Source organism: Protopterus annectens, chromosome 14.part0 (assembly GCF_019279795.1).
Source record: "Protopterus annectens isolate FY-2018-M chromosome 14.part0, PAN1.0, whole genome shotgun sequence".
In the NCBI taxonomy this organism is placed as follows: domain Eukaryota; kingdom Metazoa; phylum Chordata; order Ceratodontiformes; family Protopteridae; genus Protopterus; species Protopterus annectens.
The window spans coordinates 47,300,697-47,313,607 of NC_056748.1; the positions used below are offsets into that span (position 1 = coordinate 47,300,697).

At 42.7% G+C, this 12,911-nt stretch overlaps 1 protein-coding gene across 3 annotated transcripts in view; it reads right to left on the reverse strand.

Moving 5' to 3' along the window:
* The window catches only part of RUFY2 (RUN and FYVE domain containing 2), a 2,497,315-nt gene that overhangs the window by 570,905 nt on the left and 1,913,499 nt on the right, over positions 1-12,911 (reverse strand). The gene's annotated exons all lie outside the window — the stretch shown is intronic.

A 12,911-nucleotide genomic window follows, 5' to 3' on the forward strand; every position in this document is an offset into this window, starting at 1 on the left:
AGGTAAGAAGGACTTGTGTAATTGTGCTATGGTAATCATTCACACTGCCTTAGCGGCATACAAGTAGATTCCCAAAACTTACCCTAGAGTAGGAAGGAGGAAGGGTAAGGATCCAGGAGTCCCTGGAAAATGGTCCTAGTAAAATCTGCACTAGAACTTCAGAAAGAATCCACCTTGCAGTACTTTGTATAGTTATGAACAGAGGACCAGGTTGCTTCCTCTAGAATGCTTCTACAGTCCACTCCGTTCCAATATGCCAGCAAGGAGTATAAGGCTTTGGTGGAATGTGCCTTAACCTTGCCTGGACTATATTTACTATAGTGGATGTGTTCCAGTTTCCTCCCACATCCCAAAGACATGCAGTAGGTGGATTGTATACTCTAAATCTGGCTGTAGGTGCAAGTGCATGGTACGGATGAACTACTGCTGCAGGGTTGGCCACCCAGAGGTGTAAACCTTGGCTCGAGATGATTGTCACTGTTGAAGTGACACCCCGACCCCACGTGCAAAATGGGAACAGTAGCTGAGGATGGATGGATGCATGGAATGGATGTAAAGCAAAACAATATCAGAGGACAACCAACAAGCAATCATTTGCTTAGATGCAGACTGATCCTTCTTGGCCCCAGAACAGGAAAGAAACAGCTGCTCAGTTTTCCTGAAGGACTTAATTCTGTCATGGTAGTTCCAGAGTGGCCTGTGCACATCCAAGGTATGCAGAATCTTCTCCCTTGTTTTTAGGTTCTGAAAAGAAAGCTAGGAGACTGATGACTAGATTCAGGGAAAATTCAGAAACAAAATTTAGCAATAAAGAAGGATTAGCATGTAAAAAGCCCTGTCCTTGTGGAAAATCAGTTAAGGTTGACCCACAATGACAGCCTGCAGTTTACAGACTGGTCTTGCAGATGTTAGAGCAATAAGCAAAACAGTTTTCCAACTGATGAACTTTAAAACAGCCTGGAAGGCAGGTTCAAAAGGAGAGGAGGTCAATTTCTCAACAGCAAAGTTGAGATCCCATGGAGGAGGAGGAATTTGCATTTTAGAGGGTTGCAAGTGCAATACGTCTTTCATAAACTATTTGACCACAAATAGCAATGAAAGGGTGATCCATGGGCAGACAAGCTGAGATAAGCTGCAAGATGCACTTATATAGATGCATACGATAAGCCATCATTGAGCAGCTCACAAAGATATTTCAAAACCAGAGGGATAGACACTATCCCGGCCCCTCTGATATCATTTAGGTACCACCTAGAACACTTTTCCCATTTGTAAACATAAGATTTTCTAGGGACAGGTCTTCTTGCTTCAATTAACACCTGCTGTATATCCTCATGGAACAGGAGCCTAAAAAGTATCAAGACAGAATCATCCAAGCTATTAACTGCAGTTGCTCTAAGATGGGGTGCACCAATTGCCCCTGACACTGTGTGAGCGCACACAGACCGGGAGGAAGCTTATGACAATTGACTTTGGCAAATTCAATTAAAAAAGAGAACTAACTTTCCCTGGACAAAAGGAGGGTCATCATAACGATCTTTGATAATTTTTTTGAATCTTCAGAAGTACTTTGGGTATCAGTGGAAAGGGTGGAGATGTATAAAGGAACATTCCCTTCCAAGGGAATGAGGATGATTCTGTCTTCCAAGCATGGCTGCAAGGATGTCTGAATTTTTTCAAATGTCTATTTAGAAAGGAGGTAAACAGATCTATGTGAGGTATCCCATATATCTGAACCAAATACTGGAAGACCTCTGCTCTGCATTTCCACTTATGAGGGTCCATCTGGAATCTGCTTAGCCTATCTGCCACTATGTTTTGCTCTGAAAGAACGTACAAGGCCTGAAGTCTCAGATAATGCTGTAAAACTAGCGCCTAGGCCATCACTGCCAACTGGCAAACAGGGTGTTGAACTTGTACCCCCTTCTTTGTTCAGGTGCCAAAAGACTGTGGTGTTGTCTGTGACAACTAAAAGGGGACCTGGACGCTTTTAATGGTGAACAACATTAAAGGTCTAAATTACTGCTAACATTTATTTGACATTTCTGTGCTTTGCAGCATCCAGAGGACTCTATTCACCTGATCTATCTATCTTTGTTTACTGGGTAAAGTCTGACTGAGGTTTATCCCATTTTCAGTGGAGGCCCTGGGGAGACCAGTTCCACAAATTAGTTGGATACAATGCATAAAGCTCAAACACAACAGAAAACAATAACACAGAGAATGCCATGCTTCAGCACATTGTATAGGATAAAACAATATACATTTTATAAGACTACACTTTGAGTTTTCAGTAAATGAGGTAGTTGATTACAAAGAGATTCTCCACTTAAAAGTTGCTGCATTTCTTGAAGGACAGAAAAATAAGTAGATGGTGGAGGAGAAGACATGCAAGCATGAGTGTAAGAAACAGCTGACAGTTTAGGGAGTTAGCATAATGTGACTGTGTACTGATTATCAGTAGTTCTCTGCTAGATAAAATTTGTGTAGGAGAGAAAAAAGTAAGTAGAAGATGGAGTATAAAGTATGGAAAAGTATAAATGAAAGAAATAGAAGGCTATTTGGGGTGTTGTAGGATGTGATTATATCCATGGTAAAGAAAGAAAAAAATGATGTACAAGTCAGGGAAAAGAAAGACTGAGATTAAAGGAATACAGTTAGGAGGAAGACTGTGGCTGAGTTCTACAGCTTCAGCCTGAGGTTGTACAAGAGCACAACCAGTTGTTTAGTAGGTATTTTTCAGCAATGGCTTGAAGCTATTCTTAAAATACTTTTAAAATTCTAAATACAATTAAAATAAAAATAAATAAATAAAAATAAAAAAAATTCGTATTAAAGCCTTAAAAAAAAAAAAGCCTTGAAGTTATTTTTCGCACTTAGGAGCAAGTCTGAGCTATCTAGCCGGGGACTCAGTGGTTAGAAAGGCATGTTGGGTGTTGTCCTGAAGGGAGTTTAGAGTTTGGGCTGAGAAAATGAGTGTGGAATCATCTGCATATTGTACCCGAGTAGGTTTAGTGACACAGTATATGCTATTGATAAAGATATTGAAGTGTAGGGGGTTTAGAAATAATCCCTGAGGGACACTGACTGTAACCAGTAGGAAATTAGACTAGTGTTGCTGCCATTTCATGGCTTGTTTCCAATTGGATAAGTAGCTGTGGAACCAGGTTAGTGATGGAGTATTGAGGCACAGAGAGGCCAGGTCACGAAGGAGTTTCTGGTGTGATACTATACCAGATGCTTTTGCTAGATAGGCCCAGGAAGTCTGGTGTGACCAGCTTCCTGTTGATGGCTTTGCACTTGAACTTCTCTGGACACTGTTTCCCATGCAAAATCTGATAGGTCTGTCTGGACTGATTGATCCAGGTCCTGGAGGGAGAAGGGTTTCAGCTGGCAAAGGAGCAAAGAGAGCTGCAAGATTAGAGCACACCTTGTAGTTCCTCACACCCTTCTTAGGAGCTAGTTCACTAACCAAATGGGATTCACATGCAGATTTATAGATGTTGTCTAAGGCTGATAACAGAGGAGGAACAACCAAAACATTTGGACTCTCACTCTCAATAAGAGAATAAACTCTGTCAGTCTGTGGTGTAGCTCCACATTGCTTTCAAACAAATACATTTCTAAACCTATCTAGCATTTGTGGAAAGGTGAACACTTGTTTGGGTTTTTGAACCTCATTACCTTCCAAAGAATCGGATTACACAGAATCAGTGTTGTTCACTACTACCTTCATCACATCCCTCTCAAAATTTGCGGCACTAGACTGGTCTCTAGAAAAGTTAGCCCCATAATCTGAATAGCAGCATAGTCTCAGAGATGACTTGTTTAACTTGCTTACTTATGTAATCTCTGTAAATAATCTGTTTGTAATATGTAATGCTTGTATTATGTAATGCTGTATCTGCTTACCCTTGGAGCTTTTCTCCCTAGTCCTCCGCTGAAAATGGACGTGCATCCAGTCGGACTATCCCGGTCAACAAATGTAAAATAAAATAAATAAATAAATGACATGACCATAAAACACTATTAGCTAAGGAAACCACATTAGCCCTAAACATGGTAATACCATGATTATCTGTCATGTGATGAAGTTTCTGTTTCTTTTCACTATGAACTACAATAGAGGACAAAATACCTGGGGAAAGAGTATTATGTCTGGCAAGGTGTCTCCTACCCTGGACCATTCCTCCTGCACCTAAAGGGTATGGTTCTCCCATACCTGAACCAGGTACTGGAACAGCTTTGGTGGGCGAGTCTGATGCCCATATCATAGAAGTCTGCGGACTCACACCAGAGGGTAACAGGGAAAAAAGGTAACTGGTTTGCGGGCCAGCTTAAGGCAACAACAGATTTACAAACTGTAGGCTGGGGCATGTTTTTATTGATTTTTTTTTTTAGATGCAACTGGATTTGATAGAGGGTCAGCCATATCTGGATCTATTAAGTCAGGGTAAAAGACATTAGTACTATTAAGGGCTGACTAAGGACAAGAGTAACAGAAAAAATAAACAGTCTCCCCATATAGCAAAATAGGATGAAACTGCGTAAAATACAGCAGAAACAGTTTAAATTGTGATAGGCCTTGTTTGACAAAATGCACAGTGTAGCAAACGGCAGTGCACAGAATCACAGTACCAATTAAAATCCAACTATACAAATAGTGAGAAAAATCAAATATATGCCCTTAAATCACACTGAAACTTTTGTAAACATCACAAAATGAAGGAAAAAAGTGAAAAAGTCAATATTTTCCTGTCAGAAAGTACAGTTTTGTACCTACCATAAATGTAGATGTCCGAACTGGATAGCATCTGCAGTCATAACAAATGGGTTGTCCTGTCGTCAGGCAGCCCCTCGGTCGGCCGGATTCCAAAGTCTGGGTCCGGCTTCGGCTGATGTCGCACTTCACCCGACGTCATCTCTGCTGGTCCTCGGGTATAAAGGCATCAGCCGACGCCATTTTCCTCAGTGTTTCTTGCCCCAGATGCCAATTGCCCTCTTGGAAAGCTAAATTTTGGATAAATGCCAAAGTTTCCAAAATAGTAGAAGGCAAACACAAAAAATAAACATGTATGTACATATATACAAACAAATACACCATAAGAGACTCCCCCCCCCAGCTAGCTATTAGGAGGGTAAATACCCTAGGAGTACCACAGAGGGAAGGAGGAGGTAATCCTGACTGCAGATGCTATCCAGTTCGGACATCTACATTTATGGTAGGTACAAAACTGTACTATGTCCTTCATGGATGCATCTGCAGTCATAACAAATGGGTAGAATACCATAGCCAAACTAGGGAGGAGGAATAAAATTATGGTGTAGTCAGGATCCCTTGCAGTACAGCAGTGGCAAACCCTGCTCGGGATCTGGAATATAGAGGTAAATTATAATGCTTGGCAAATGTATGCACGGAGGTCCAAGTAGCCGCCTCAATAATGTCCTTGGTTGCCACTCCTCTTAAGAAAGCTGTGGTAGTGGCTGTAGCCCTTGTAGAATGAGGTCTTATGTTCTGTGGAACTGGTTTTCCATGGTAGGAGTAACAGAATCTTATGCAATTTCCTATCCATTTGGAGATTGTCTGTTTGGAAATTGCTTTTCCTTCCCTTCCTGTTGCATAGGCTACAAAGAGCTGGTCAGTTTTTCTGTTACCTTTGGTTCTGTCCAGGTAGTAGCGTAACTGTCTATGTACATCCAAGGTATGCAGCATTCTTTCACCTCTGTTTTGTGGGTTGGGAAAGAAGGTAGGTAGGTGGATTGCCTGGTTTAAAGACACTCTGGATACCACCTTAGGCATAAATGTAGGATTAGTTCTCATGGACACCCTATCTTGATGGAAGATTAGGAAGGGTTGCACTGCCATTAAGGCCTGTAGTTCAAACCCTCCTTGCTGAAGTAATAGCCAGTAGGAAAGCAGTTTTCCATGACAGGTGTTGTAGATCTGCTGTTGCTGCTGGTTCAAACGGAGGGAGTGTCAATTTTTCTAGTACAAAATTCAAGTCCCATGCTGGTAATGGTGGTTTCCTAGGAGGTTTTACATTCTTGATCCCTCTGAGGAACTGCCTGAGTAGAGGATGTGAAAAGACAGGAGGATCAAAGCTGTATTCTGCTGAGATAGCTGATGCATGTATCTTGATGGAGGAATAGGACAGGCCTGTATGTAGAAGCTCTGCCAAGTACTCCAGAATGTTAGCAATATCTATGTTCGACACATCTTTTCCTCTTTCAGTACTCCAAATGACGAACCTTTTCCATTTTCCTGCATAGTTCCTTCTTGTTGAAGGTCTGCAGGCTTCAAGGAGAATGTCTTTAACCCTTTGTGAAAGGTCTGGGTTAGTTACTGCTATGTGATGTTCCAGGCAGTCAGTTGCAAGGTTTTTAGGTTTGGATGTATGATGCTGTAGTTGTTCTGAGTTAACATCAGAGGCATCAGGGGTATTGACCACATTTTCTCCCGAGACATGCTCCTCAGCAATGGGTACCAGTGTTGTCTTGGCCAGTTCGGAGCTATCAGAATTATCATTGGACGTTCCTCTTTGATTTTCAGTAGTACCTTGTGCATCAAGGGAAGAGGTGGAAATGCATATGCTGTCAGGCCTTTCCAGCTGAAGGATAGAGAGTCCACCTTCCATGCAAGTAGGTGGAATGTCCTTGTGCAGAATTTTTTGAGCTGGTGATTTTGTGGGGAAGCGAATAGATCTATTTGTGGCATTCCCCATTTCTTTGTGATGGCCTTGAAGATGTCCGGGTGTAGCATCCATTCGTGAGCATCCGAGGTGGTTCCGCTTAAAATGTCTGCTAGGATGTTCTCTTTTCCCGGTACAAATATTGCCTGTAACTGGATGTTGTAGCTTAGAGCCAGATTCCAAAGGTCCAAAGTCATTCTGCATAGGGGGTATGAATGAGTGCCTCCCTGTTTGTTGATGTACCACATGACTGTGGTGTTGTCTGTCCTTATCATCAAATGGCCTTCTTTGAGGAATGGTCTGAATTTTAGAATTGCCAGTTTTACTGCCAGCATCTCTTTTTGGTTTATGTGCAGGTGCAGCTGGTCCTGAGTCCACAGTCCTTGTAATGCATTTGTCCAGCATGTGTGCCCCCATCCTAGGTCTGAGGCGTCCGTTGTGATGGTTTGGCTTGCTCGGAAGTTGTGGAAGGGTAGGCCTGGGTTTGACTGGCATGCCTGCGCCCACCATAGGAACTCCTGTTTTAAGCATGGGATTAGTGGTATTTCTGTTTATAAGCTGTGCCTGTGTTGAGACCATAAATTCTTTAGGTACCACTGTAACTTTCTCATATGCAGTCTGGCATGTGGGACCAAGATTATGCATGATGCCATGAAGCCCAAGGCCTGCAGAACTTTTCTTGCTGTTAGTTTGTTCTGCTTTGTTAATGCCAAGAAGTAAAGAGGGAGCTCTTTTTGTTTTTCTGCAGTTAGGAATGCCATTTGTTTTACTGTGTCCAATTCCGCGCCCAAGAAAGTTCTTGTCTGGGATGGTATCAGCCTTGACTTTTGTAAATTGACTGTGTATCCCAGGGCTTGTAGCAAGTAAATGACCCTTTGTAAATCTGTTGTCAGCTTGCTTTTGTTGTCCGCTTGTAACAGGCAGTCGTCCAGGTAAGGATAAATTTGGATTCCCTGTACTCTGCAGTGAGCGATTACTGATGCCTGGCATTTTGTGAATACTCTGGGCGCAGTAGATAAGCCAAAGGGCAATGCTGAGAATTGATAATGCTCTGATCCTGCAAGAAATCTGAGGTATCTTCTGCAATTTGGTCGAATGGGGACGTGCAGGTATGCCTCCTTGAGATCTAGAGTTACCAGCCAACACTCCTTGCCCAGCATGGGAAGAAGTTGCTGTAGGGTCAGCATTTTGAATTTTGGGACAATGATGTATGTGTTTAAGATGGACAGGTCGAGAATAGGTCTCCAGTTTTTCTCTTTTCTTGGTACTAGGAAGAGTCTGGAGTAGAATCCTTTGCCCTGTTCTGTTATTGGTACTCTTTCCACAGCTCTCATCTTTGTTAATTCCGCTATCTGGTGCAGGGCTTCTATTTTTTGATTTGGGGGCAGGTTTGGCATTCCTCTTTTTACTGGTAAAGTGTGGAAGTGGAACCGGTAGCCTTGGTCTATGGTTTGCAAAATCCACTTGTCTTTTGTGATGTAGTGCCAATTTTTCGAGAATAAGGCTAACTTTCCGCCCAATGGTGCTGCTATTTGCTCCCTGGTAGGCGGAGTCAGAACCAAGTCACTGTGATTGCCCTGTTGCAGTGGCAGTGGTTGTGTCTGTGCCTCGGTTATTGCCTTGTCACTGTCGTCCTCTGTAGGCACCTCCTCTGGATTGATTTCTGCCCCTAAAGCGTCTGTTCCTGCCCCTTTGTGATCTTGTGGAGTCAGGAAAGGACCAATTTTTGGCAGGCCAGTTCCTGCTAAACCTTGGGGGCTGAACCTGTAGGAAATCTTTAACTGTTTGTACAGATTTTGCCTTCTCTTCCATTTTCTTCATTACCTGCTGGGCAGGTTCCCCAAATAGACTGGCCTTGTCCATAGGAGCATCCAGTAGCTTAGCTTTAACATGATCCGGTAAGACCTGTTCTTTCAACCATGCATGCCTTCTTATCACTGTGCCAGTCATGGCTGATCTAAATGAAGCCTCCAGTGCATCATAGCCACATTTTAAGGAATGGTTACTAACCTGTTGGATGTTATTCACCATTTCTAATACATATTTCTTATCTAAAGATTCATCAGAGGACAGTTTTTTAATTAACTGATCAAGCATAAACTCTTGGTATTGGATCATGTGAAACTGACAGTTTAAAGCTCTAGCTGAGAGAGTAGCAGAGGTGTAGACTTTTTTACCCCATCTCTCTAAGGACCTGGATTCCCTTTCAGAGGGAATAGGGTTTTTTGCTGTGGTCGAGGCTACTGCCTTAGGCCCCTGGGATATAGTTTCGGGGTCTGCAAGAGGGGCCTTGTATAGGTGGTGATGAGTGTCTGGCACCCTGTAAAATCTATCTGGTTTGGCAGGGGCTGGAGGTAAAGAATCAGGTGCAGAGCAGACATCATTAAATGCATCGTCCACAACAGACAGGACAGGAGGTATAGCTAAGGGCCTATGTTGTGGTAAGTGCAGAAAAGTCCTAAGCCTTTTTCTTGAATCTGAGAAATCTTGTCCCTGCCATTGGAATTGTTCTCTCATGGCATGTAAGGTTTCCCCAAAGGAGAATTCCTCTGGTGGAGAGGCAGCTGGAATGGATTCTTCAGCATCGGAATCTTAATAATTGGAAAAAGGAGCCTCTGGCTGGTCTGTAATGTCTGAGTCATCCGCAGAATCATCAGAGGACACAGGCTCGGGGGGGCTGTGCTCTAGGTCTCTTCTGGGGGCTGAGAGGCCCTGTCTGGGTGAGATTGGGATCCCCTAATTAAGGATATTAAATCTTCTGCCAGAGTAAGCATTTGTGAACTAGAAGTGGGCCTGATTGAGGGGGGTTTAACAGGCACTGATTTAGCAGATTTGGCTGCTTTAGCCCTGGCAAAGGCCTTAATAGACATGGCTGCAGGAGGCCTAGCAGCACCACGTGCTGGGGTAGAGACATCCAAAGGAATGGTGTCTGATAAATCACTAGGAACCACAGTTGTAGGCAAAATTTCTGAGGCTGATTCAGGTAAGGTAGCAGGAGCCTCAGTAGTAGTCATGGATTCGGCTGAAGATTGACCAGTTTTCTCGGTTTCGCTGAAACCGAGACACTCGCGGCTTGCTTAACCGTGGTTTCGGCCGAAACAGCGGACCGCGAGTGTCGGTCTTTTTCTTTGCGTTTTTTAACAATTTGGGTAGTCGGAGGATCCGACGGCATAATGTACGCAAAATCTGAAACGAAAAACTGTTCAGCAAACTCCGACCGACGCCTAACCGTTCGTCGGTTGAAGGAAGCACAGGCCGAACAGGCTGCTACGTCGTGGTCTGGGCCTAAACAAGGCAAACAGTAAGAGTGGAAATCTTTATGAGGTATTTGTTTCCCACAAGTTAAACAGTTATTGACTTTTTCTGACATCGGCTGAGGCAAGAAAGAGTCCCCAACGGGTACTTAGCTTTAGAAGTCTTCAAGTAGTATTCGGTAGTAGTAATCTCTGGATCTGACCGACCGGCACTTGCGAACAGCTTCTGCTTCGGGCGCCACGCGGCAAGAAAGACTGAGGAAAATGGCGTCGGCTGATGCCTTTATACCCGAGGACCAGCAGAGATGACGTCGGGTGAAGTGCGACATCAGCCGAAGCCGGACCCAGACTTTGGAATCCGGCCGACCGAGGGGCTGCCTGACGACAGGACAACCCATTTGTTATGACTGCAGATGCATCCATGAAGGACATCTTCAAAATGAAGCAGAAAACAGCAGCAAGTGGGATACTATTCAGCTGACAGCACAAGTGGGATAGTATTCAGCTGACAGCACAAGTGGGATAGTATTCAACTGACAGCACAAGTGGGATAGTATTCAACTGACAGCACAAGTGGGATAGTATTCAGCTGACAGCACAAGTGGGATAGTATTCAGCTGACAGCACAAGTGGGATAGTATTCAGCTGACAGCACAAGTGGGATAGTATTCAACTGACAGCACAAGTGGGATAGTATTCAACTGACAGCACAAGTGGGATAGTATTCAACTGACAGCACAAGTGGGATAGTATTCAACTGACAGCACAAGTGGGATAGTATTCAACTGACAGCACAAGTGGGATAGTATTCAACTGACAGCACAAGTGGGATAGTATTCAACTGACAGCACAAGTGGGATAGTATTCAACTGACAGCACAAGTGGGATAGTATTCAACTGACAGCACAAGTGGGATAGTATTCAACTGACAGCACAAGTGGGATAGTATTCAACTGACAGCACAAGTGGGATAGTATTCAACTGACAGCACAAGTGGGATAGTATTCAACTGACAGCACAAGTGGGATAGTATTCAACTGACAGCACAAGTGGGATAGTATTCAGCTGACAGCACAAGTGGGATAGTATTCAGCTGACAGCACAAGTGGGATAGTATTCAGCTGACAGCACAAGTGGGATAGTATTCAGCTGACAGCACAAGTGGGATAGTATTCAGCTGACAGCACAAGTGGGATAGTATTCAGCTGACAGCACAAGTGGGATAGTATTCAGCTGACAGCACAAGTGGGATAGTATTCAGCTGACAGCACAAGTGGGATAGTATTCAACTGACAGCACAAGTGGGATAGTATTCAGCTGACAGCACAAGTGGGATAGTATTCAGCTGACAGCACAAGTGGGATAGTATTCAGCTGACAGCACAAGTGGGATAGTATTCAGCTGACAGCACAAGTGGGATAGTATTCAGCTGACAGCACAGAACTTGAGTTTTCCGGTAAAAGTCATAAAACACTTAGAAAAGCCCCATAATAAGCATACAGACAACACAACAGTAAGTTAGAATTCCAAACAGAATTAACTGTAGTAGTAATTAATAAGAATAATAAAATAAAAAGTTAACGCATGTAAATATAACACATATATAACACACAAACACACACACACACACATATACATTATATATATATATATATATATATATATATATATATATATATATATTTTTTTTTTTTTACATATTGTTTTAAATAAAACAGAAATAAATCAAAATTATACAGTAATAAAGATGTAGGGAAGAAGTTCCCAAAAGGATCCCATCTAAGCCTGGAAGCTGTAATCCACCAATGCAAGCTGCTGAGCAGATTCAGCTGTGTAAATACTCCATCTGGCATTGAACGACTAACTAACTGACTTTCTATGATGGGGCAGGTTTCCCCTGATCCAAGGGGTTCAGCCAATCTTCTATCATAGGCAGTCAGAGGACAGGATTCTGAGCTCTGGAAGCCACCAGTGTGGGTTTGTGGAGGCAAAGAACCAATATGCCACTGAGGCAGTGTGAATGATAAACATGCTCACACTTTGGGAACAGGACTCAAGTCGGTCTGGTACTCCTCATGTTATCACAAGTGAAAACAAAGAACTGCTACTGCCCTAATATACATGCTATAATACACAACTCATGTCTCCATTTCCAGCAAACAGTAAGCCTGCATGTGAGTAAAGGACATGGTCCTGCCTGCATAAGCTGTGAGACAAACTTAAAAGTACTCAAAAATGAAATTTCATTTTCATGAAATCAAAGAATTAGAACCATAATATTAGTTTACTTTTCAGTCTTTAGTGTGATTTCACTATAACCTTCCATTACATCTTTACATGTAAAATTAAAGTAGATTCTGTACACAAAGCACTGACTAAAGTAAGGTGACTGTATTATAAGTAGCTCTGGCCTAAAATGTTAAATTCCATGAAAAGCATGTGTTTTCCCATCAATCAGTCCACTTTCAGGATTTACCAGAATAATTGAAAATGAGGGTCCCTAGCTATCAGGGTACAGTTTGCTAAGACTAAAGTATTTTTGTCTACACACTGTTCTGATCCAGTACAGGTTTGCAATGCAGGCTCCTTAACAAGGTGCTGATGTAAACCCATTTAATATCAAGGCAGTGGTAGTTCGAAGGAGGGGACACGACCCCTTACAACTATGTGGTGGGCATTTCTCTCAGCTGTCCAGATTTTCGAAGTATGTCCAGATTTTTGGCTCATATTTTTGGTCTGTTCCTCATAAAATTTGTGGTTTTCTGGCAAATCACTGGGATGAACTAAGGATTTAAGGCACTAAATGACATACGTTTGAGTTTCAGACTTCAAATTCTTCAGAAAATATATGTTAAAACATACCCTGTTACTCTAGCAACTTTCTAAGTTTATAAGGGCAATATTTAAAATATTCCACAAACACTAGTTAAAGTCAGCAACCACGAAAAATAACACAGAAAAAACCAGT